The sequence below is a fragment of the Silene latifolia genome, chromosome X (assembly GCF_048544455.1).
Source record: "Silene latifolia isolate original U9 population chromosome X, ASM4854445v1, whole genome shotgun sequence".
NCBI lineage: Eukaryota > Viridiplantae > Streptophyta > Magnoliopsida > Caryophyllales > Caryophyllaceae > Silene > Silene latifolia.
The window spans coordinates 223,089,051-223,098,687 of NC_133537.1; the positions used below are offsets into that span (position 1 = coordinate 223,089,051).

General features: G+C 43.4%; 1 non-coding gene across 1 annotated transcript; it reads right to left on the minus strand.

Moving 5' to 3' along the window:
• Positions 1-1,601: 1,601 nt before the first annotated feature.
• Positions 1,602-1,708, minus strand: LOC141625889 (small nucleolar RNA R71). Its single transcript, XR_012535634.1, has one exon. It is a non-coding gene; the product is annotated as a small nucleolar RNA R71 (small nucleolar RNA).
• Positions 1,709-9,637: the final 7,929 nt, after the last annotated feature.

A 9,637-nucleotide genomic window follows, 5' to 3' on the forward strand; every position in this document is an offset into this window, starting at 1 on the left:
AAGTACTTCTATTATTCTTTGCTTTATTATTGGAATCATTAGTAGGTATAATTCTCTTAATTCCTTTTTAATTATTGCTAATTACTTTCATTTGTTCATCATGTTTCACTTTGTTGGTATGATTGACAACCTTGCTAGCATGTTCAACATGATAATGAGTGAGTAGTTCCATAGCTAGGGTTAATGGGTAATTAGGGGAAACCAACATGGGGAATGATTCATGCTTAAATTAATATGCTTTCATGGTTTATTTGCTTGCTTGTTTTGATCTCAACTCATGCACATGTTATGTTTGATGAAATGTGAGCTTATGAATCCTTGCATTTTTTACCCATCACCTATCTTTTCAATGAGACTTGTAATACATAAACCAACTCGAGTCTCATTAGACCATGCATGTTGTTGAGTAGGGAAGACTAAGTCGACTTGTAGGTGTTGTACAATCTAATCTATTCGGCATCGGGACCCAAACTTTCCTAGGATTGTAAGATATAACCCAACTCAATCCATCACAACAATAATTGCTTGCTTATAATTTGAGAACATGTTTGTATGATCAATTTCCATGAATCCCCTATGACCCCATGACACCCTAGTGCTTTTTATCAATTGTTTACAATCCTTTCAATTCATCTTGCTTATTTACTTTCATTGCTATTTAGTTTAGTGACCTTCTACATCAACCCAAATTGTGACACCCCTAAGACACCACTAGTTTCAATAGAAATCTCATCTCAATTCCCGTCCCTTGGGATCCGACCTTTACTTGCCTCTTTACTTATTGTAGAGTTGTTTGTGAAGTTATAAATTTTGTTTTGGTCTAGGTGCTTCCAACGAAAATTGTTCCGAAAAATAGAATATAGCATCCGAAATAGTCCCGACCAAAAATGGCGCCGTTGCCGGGGACGGTGTTATCTTGATTTAGATTTTCTTATATTGTTATTAGTTGTGTCTTTCTTTTACCTTGAGGAAGTAAAACTCCTCAAGGTTTGTTCTAATTGTTTTCGAGTTGTTTGATATTTTGCATGTCTAGAAGGTCACTAGGTGATTTGTTACCTTTTGATCGTGAAATTGAAAGAACTTTGACAACCAATAGAAGACTTGCTAGGAGAAACTTGAGAGGTATTAGTGAGGTTGTAGATATTCAACCAACTATTGAGTTCATCAACCCTTTTGCAAGAGAAGGTGAGGAGAACCCAACACAAAATACAACACAAAATCAACCCACAATGCCTAAGTTTTCATCACATTCCGTACCCACCGAGTAGAACCTACCCAATGGTACTCCCACACCACAACATATAACCGGAAATTTCATTGCCAAATCCGCATTTATCCAATTAGTCGAAAGGAGCCAATTTGGGGGGATGCCTAGTGAAGACCCTCATTCTCATGTGGAGACCTTTTGTGACTATTGTGATGCGATTTCTCAAACCGGTGTAACTCAAGACCAAATTCGATGGGTCTTATTTCCTTTTTCTCTAATTGGCACCGCGAAACAATGGTTGAAGGGCCTTGATAAGGCCACTCTCGGAATTGATTCTTGGAAAAAGTTGGCTCTAGCTTTCTACAAAAAATTCTACCCACCGGAAAAGACTAACATGCTAAGAGCTCAAATTACGGGTTTTAAGCAAAGGGATGAAGAATCTTTGTATGAAGCTTGGGAGCGGTTCAAGGGAATTTGTCGCTCATGTCCTCACCATGGACTTAGCGAGTGGTTCTTGGTACAACAATTTTGGAACGGTCTATATGAAGATTCAAGGAACATTCTCAACATGGGATCAAATGAAATGTTCACCGAAGTTGATGACAATCAAACTTGGAACAAAATTGAGGAAATGGCGGTCAATAACTCACAATATAGTAGACCTCGTAAGGCTACTAGAGGAGGAAAGCATGAAGTGGACTCCGTTACTCAATTGGGTGCTCAACTTAGTGCTCACATTGACACAATCAATTTGAAGTTTGAAAAAGCTATGGCTAGACTTGAAGAAGCCTCGAAATCACCAAAGCATCATGTTAATGCCATGACGGCATCCTCATCAATCCCAAGTGGGATATGTGAGAATTGTGGAATTTTGGGACATGACTCAAGTGAATGTAGGGGAACAAATGAACAAGTAAATGCTTTCCAAGCATACAAGAGTGGTACCCCTTATTCCAACTATTACAATGAAAACACCAAATTCCATCCAAATCTCTCATACAAAAGCCAAAATGTTCAAAACCCTCAAACAACATACACCCCACCTCCCATGAGAAACCAAAATCAAAGACCCTTTTACAACCAAAACCAAGGTTACCAAAATCAAAATCCATACAATCAACAAAATGACCAAGGTTTTGATGTTCAAAGAGCGGTCCTTCAAATGCAAAAGAATCAACAAGAATTTTTCACTCAAATGCAAAAAGATAGTCAAGCAAAAGAAACCACCATCAACAACATCCTAGCTCACACCAAAATGTTGGAAACCCAATTAACTCAACTAGAATCTTCAAGCTCACAAAGACAAAAGGGGCAATTACCACCTCAATGTAATCCCCCAAGATATGAAACGGTTAGTGCCATTAACATGAGAAGTGGTACAAGGTATGAAGCACCGAAGAAGCAAGTTGAGGATGAAGTTGTGGAAGCTAGTGATAAGGAAGAAATTGTGCAAAACTCCAAAGATAGAGAATCATCAAAGGAAGAAATTTCAAAGAAAAATGAAGACAAGGTCAAGGAGAAGGAGCCCATTGTGATTAGACTTCCTTTTCCAAGTCGTCAAGCCAAGCCCAAATTTGATGACCAACTTGGAAAGTTTATGGAAATTATGAAGAATTTGGAAGTCTCAATTCCTTTCACGGAATTAATCAATCACGTGCCGGCCTATGCGAAATACATGAAAGACATCCTCACAAAGATGAAGTCGATCTGGAAGCTTGAGACTATCGCTTTCACTAAGGTGAGTAGTGCAATACTTCAAGGGAGTTCACCTCCAAAACTCAAGGATCCGGGAAGCTTCTCAATACCGTGTACCATTGGCGACACCACAATCAACAAAGCCTTATGTGATCTAGGGGCTAGTGTGAGTGTTATGCCGTACTCGGTGAGTAAAAGGTTGGGGATGGGAGAGCTTAAATGCACCAATATCACACTCCAAATGGCCGATAGATCGACGAAGACACCATTAGAGTTATGGGAAGATGTTCCCGTACGAATTGGGAAATTTTTCATCCTGGTGGACTTTGTCATTGTTGATATGGAAGAAGATTCCAATATTCCAATCATTCTAGGAAGACCTTTCTTACACACCGCGGGTGCGGTGATTGATGTGAAACATGGAGAGCTCACTCTAGAAGTGGGAGATGAGAGTATAACTTTCAATCTTGACAAGACTATGAGAGCTCCCCGTTTACATGAACCATGTTTTATTATCGATCATTATAGCCGGAAGGATGATAGGAAGAAGTCGGAACTCCAATGGAAGAAGAAAATTAAAGATGCTCCATTCAAAGAACAAGTGAATTGTAACAAAGAGAGCTTGCAAAGCTCACCAAAATCAAGCAATGAAGAAGATGGCCTCATTGGCCAAGACAAAAAATTGGGAGAGTTGTCTCTATCAACTCAAGAGAACTTTAGTGATCAAGTGGATGAAGTTTGTGGTCTTTGGGACGATGAGTTTGAAGGGATTTTCAATCCCTACATTGGTAATGCTATCGATCAAGACCGACAACAAGGGCAAAGATCTATTGAAGAACTTTATCACGACAATGAACAAGCTTTTGATTACTTTTTCAAGGTGTTGAGCAACATCAACAACACCTTGGACATGCCCCCTTGACATCTCATCAAGAATGAGAGTTTGGTGGAGTCCTCCCTAAACCACCATTTGTAAATATTTCTAACTCCCTAACTCGCATCTTAAATTCTTAATTTGCAATTTTTGTCATTTTTGGATTTTTTTTTATGCCTTGATCAAGATGATTATCATGTTTGAGAGAAGTGAGGGAGGGACTAATAATTTCAATTAATGTGTAGTGCTTTAGCTTAGTGTGGGGATAGCAATTGCCTAGGCTATTCATGCCTTAGTAGTGCCCCCACAATGAAGAACACGAGATTTCGAAAAATGAAAAATGACAAGGGATATGCAAGGTACACGGATGGAACTGAATCCGGGTAAAAGGGGTAGAACCCGAGCGGTTTCAAGAGAATCCGCCCGTCTTCAGACAATCCGGGCATATTGGGCAGAAGACACTCGTTCTTCTGAGCTGCATTTCTGAAATTTTTTTGACTGTTAGCGAATCCGGGCGTCCTGCAGTGGAATCCGCCCGTCTTCATAAAGACGCCCGTCTTTTTGGCTGAGGAAAACAAGAAAAATCCCTGGAAAGGAATCCGCCCGTCTTCTCTGAAATCCGCCCGTCCCGTGTTTTCAAATCCGCCCGTCTTTAGGCGAGAATTCTGAAGCCCATCTAGACAGAATCCGGGCGCCCCGAAGGAAAGCCGCATGTCTTCCCCCTGCATTTCAAATTTTTCGGATTTATTATAAACCCCATCCCACATTCATTTCCTCATTCCTTCATTCAAAACACTACCCATAAACCCCATAACTCCAAAACCCTCATCCTCTCCATTACAAAAACGAGATTCCTCAACAACATTCACCAAAATCAAATCAAAACATCCTTTTAACAACAAATTAATCACTCCTCTTTCAACAACAATCAAAACCAAGCACAAAATCTTCAACCTTTGAGTCGATTTTTGAATTCATAAAGGCAAAGCCTTTCATCTTTAAATCGATTTGGGTGCACTAGAAATTGAAGCTTTTTCACTTTTCTTGGTTTATTCATCAATGGCAAAGACAAAGGGAGCAACAAAGGCAAAGGCACCAAAGGCAAAGGCACTCTCATCAAGACAAAAGAGTCTTCAAGGAAAGAAAGCATTGGCTATGGTGGTAGCTAGCCCAAACTTGGAGGTGCAACAACAACAACCTCCCATGGAAGCAACAACATCTACTACTCCCGAAATTGCTCAACTTTCGAATTAGCCGGAGGTAATTTTCATTTCCTAATCCCATAGGGACACTTTTGCCAAGTTTGCTAGTAAATCATTTCTATCCACCAAGTTTATTTGTGAAGATTCCTTAGATAAGTTGGGTGTCCTTGAGCAAACTAGAGCCTTCTTTAAAGCCATGGGGTTGGAGAAATTGTTTACAACAAAAGAATTGACATACCCCTCCCTTACCTTAGAATTTTTGAGTTCTTTGAAAGTTAACAAGGTTGAGACTATGGAAACCATCAAGTTTCGCCTAGCTAATGTTAGTAGGCGCATCTCCTTTGAGGAAATGGGTAAAGCTTTGGGTCTTAGTGATTCACCGAGTTATTTCAAGAATGTTGGCAAATATGACCCCGACCCTCTTTGGGAGGCGATTTCCGGAAGGAAATTTGAGAGCTTTCATGCTAGTCGCGCTCTAATAGTCCACCATCCGGGCATTAGAGTGTGGCACAAGGTTATAGGGAACACCATCATTGAAAGAAAAGACACCAACCATTTCACCAAACTCGATTTTGTTCTTCTTGAGTCGGCCTTGAACATTGGAAGGGAATTCACCAAGCCTTTCAACTCTCTAAGACTTTTGGTGGATAGATGGCTAAATGTTGATTGTAGGAAGCAAGGCACTACCGTCATTGTGAATGGAGGTCTAGCCACTCTTTTGGCTAAATACTTTGATCCTAACTTCAACAAGGATAGCAAGTATGAGGAAAAGAAGGGTGGTCATCTCATTGATATTGATACTATGATAAACAAGTACAAGTGGGTCTCTCATAACCCTCTTGACACCAAGTATGGGTGGCTCACTAGTGAGGCTAGATCTTTTACTTTGCCTTCGAAGATTTGTCGTTTAAGTGTCCACCGGACCAACTATCTCCTTCCCCTTTCAAAAGAGGCCGAGTACATCATCCAACAACAAAAGGGTGAAATTGAAATGCCCTCCTCTTCCATTGTCACACCACCCTATCCTTTCAAGTACCAAGAGTTCAAGCCCGAAGGTGTTGTAGCAAGCAAAGATTATGTGACTCTTCTTATGCAAGAGATGCACAAGCAAGCCTTCAAGGACCGGGAAGATGCTTACTTAGCACAATATCCCCCCTCCTTCACTTAGCTAGGTAAGGACTACTTGACCCTTCATGTCCTTTGCCTAGTTGGGCGGATAGGGAGGTCTTCTTTCCGAGTGCATCTAGGGGTATTCCGGGTGATGATGAGGTTGTTGGTGATGCGGTTGATGCGGTTGTTGATGATAACATTGATGAAGAAGCTAGTAAAGAAGGAGAAGAGGATGATGAGCAAGGTGAACAAGAAAGTGAAGAGGGAAGTGGTGATGAGTCCACTTCTAGTGAGGAAGATGATGATAGTGATGATATGATGGAAGATTAGCAAACTATGGAGGCTCCTACCCTCTTGAGGTTTGCCTACTTCTCTCTTTGTTGTATTTTATTAATCTTGATCATTGTTGGAGTAGTCCTAGCACCATAGAGGACTAACACCTCGGCCCCATTGAGGTGAACAAAACCTCCTTCGACGTCTCTATTTATACTAAAAGTTGTTTCCTAAAATCCGTCAGAACGGACGCACTGGGGAACAGGGGCAGCAGGTGCTGCGCCTCTTGGAAGGGACGCGGCTCTTGCTGCGCCTCTTCCTCAGCTGTTTTTCTGTGATTTTCCGCATTTGATCTTTCCTAAATTCCTCAACGGATAATTTCCTATTCATACGGGTTATTATTTTGGTAAATGCGTCAAGTTACCATATTTCGTGTTTTCTAATTTCGCGGGCACGCATCTCGAGATGATATCGACATTTTCGTCATTTTAGCACACTTATACATTCCTTTTTAATTTTATTTTTGGGGGAATCATTTCACCAATTTAATTTCATTTATTCTTTTTTACATTTTGGTATTTAATTTCATTATATCGTTTTTCGAACTTTACCTCTTTTCCTTTTGGGGAAATCATCTCACTCTCCAATTCAAACTTATATGTTTTTATTTTTTCTTTTTTTAGGGGATAACCCTCCCTACCGTCCGGTCATTTCCGACCAAATTTTTGCATTTTCATTTCCGACCAAATTTTTGCATTTCTGGTCATACTTTTTTGCATTTTCGAGTCATTGTTTTGCGCTGATTTAGGCCATGTGTACAAATATACGTTCTATATGATTTATGTGTGAATTTCGGCAGCATGATGGCGTAAACCGTCATCTACCAAACCTGTTCAAAGCTAACCTGCAGATACAAACAAAGCAACCCAGCAGCAAAGGCACTCAGGCCGTCATATATACGATCAAAAGGGGATATGTACACCAAACTGGGGGCTCGAGCCCCAAAACAAAATCCATGTGTCTAAAAGTGGGTCCTAAAAGGTATAAATGTACAAAAATACAACAAAAAACAAGAAGCAACGCGGAAGCTACTGCTGGTCGTCGTCTAGTTCAGCAACTCTCGCCTCGAGAGCAGCAACCTCGGCGTCGCGGACCTCGAGCTCCCTCAGCAGGCGAGCCGTCTCCTCTCGGGACTGGGCAAGCTCTTGCTCTAGCTCACGCTCCCTCTACAAACAACAAAATTGGCTTATGTCAAGCATCTCAAGCATAAAGGAAGATTAGAAAACTCAAAAATAAAGTAAACGGAAGGTTCATACCTGACGTCCTCGGCCACCAGCAAGTGTCTCGACGGCAGTAGCCCGTAGCCAGTTGGCTACCCTCCACAAAGCCACGAACCGGGATGGCGCGACCTGCATTTCAAAAGGAAAATGTTTAGCAATTGAGCAAACTCGAGCAAATGTGTTCTTACACGAAAACTATATAGACTAGAAGACTCACCCTCCGGATCAGATGCTGCCAATCGTCCAGGCCAGCATCTCTCACCGCCACGTCAAAGTCACGTAGCTCAGATAACGTCATCATCCCCGTCATGTCGGTGTACTCAAGGGTCTCGGGGTACTCTGGGGGCTCGATGCCCGCCGCCTCGACCTCCTGCAAAGTCAGATGATTTCTGTTAACCGATGATCTTTCATCGTATTCTCAAACAATCAAAAATGAAAGAGGATAAAGAACTTACCACAACCGGCCAGTACGCCAACCTCTCGTAGAGGAACACCGAGTAGTCCTCGCAGGAAGAAGGAGGGCGTCACCGCCGACGCCAGCCAAGTCAGCCTCCCTCTCAGCCTCAGAAGGCTCCCTAAACATCGTCCGAGGAGGATCGATGGGAACCATCAAGACGTCCCGAGAGCACTGTCGAGTCAGGCGCTCACCCAAGTACCACACAGGACCCATCGACGTCCTCAGCAGCAGTCGGCTCGAGCTTCTAGGTCGAAGGACCTCAGCCACGAAAGGAGGAGCGCCAGCGTACTCCTCCCAAGGCCTAGGCACCCACTAGAAAAGCAAACAAAGGGTCATTCTTATGATCAGTTCTAAAGAAAGAGAAAGTAAGACAGACAAATGTAAGGTAAAATACTCACGTCGTCCAGCTGAAGAGCGTTCACCTCTCGCCGACAGACGTCGTGGAAGGAACGCCGACTCCTCGTGCGGCACATCACCCAATCCCTCATGACGGGATAAGCCTTCTCCACCGGCTCCGTCCTCTTGGGCGCGAGGCCCGGAAAGTAGGAGTACACCTACGCCTATAAATCAAGATAATCAGCAACGATCTTTCGTGACTTGATAAGAAAAAGAAATGATCTTTCATGAGAAGAAGTGAAGGTTCATACCTCCAACAACAGTCCAGGGCCGACAGCAGCAGGAGAAATTCCTTTCTCCATCAACTCCGGACGAACCATGGCCCTCATGAAGCGGATGAGGACCGCAAAACCAGCAGTGACCCAGTCCCAACGGCCTAGGGAGCTCAGGTCAGAAAGAAAGGGAAGAAGCTTCGTCGAAAGCCTCTCTCCCTTGTCTCTGAGGTAAATCGAAGACGAGAACCACCAGAGCCACAAGCGGACTCTCTGCTCTGCAGTGCAGGGAGGAGGAGCCGTCTCCCTCCCCTCGATCACCACCAACGCCGGGGTCTTCCCCGCGAAGTAGTCCCGCACGTAAGAACTAGGCACCAAGCCAGGTACCGCAGCCGCCTTCGGCGCCAAGTTCCAGCCAATCAACCTCCTGGCCTCCGCCGAGTCAACCCTCATGGCCGTCTCTGGCCACTCCACCACCTCAGTCCCACACGGCAGACCAAAAATCATGCCGTAGTCCTCCAAAGTGACCCCCACCTCACCAAAAGGCATGTGAAACGTGGAGCTCGTGTCCCAAAACCGGTCCAAGAACGCTCGAACGAGACTGAGGTTAGCCCGAAGCTCCCTCCTCGCAATATCCCTCCAAGCCTGCACCAAGGCACCGAACGCTCCCCGTTCGATCATGGCCGCTCCTCAGCCGACAGCCTCTCGTAGCACCCTATCGCCGTCGTGTAGCCCGAGAACGACCTGATGTTCCCGGCCTCCTATGTTGATTTGAAACAAAAGCTATCTTTAGATCAAATGAAGAAGAAAAGGAATGACAAACAGAAATGAAAGAAGATGAATGAAGAGTAATGAATCCTATTTACCAAGCTCTTCACTGTCCTGTAGGACAAGTGACCCTCCGCAGCCCAGAGCAAGTGCCTACTGTCCC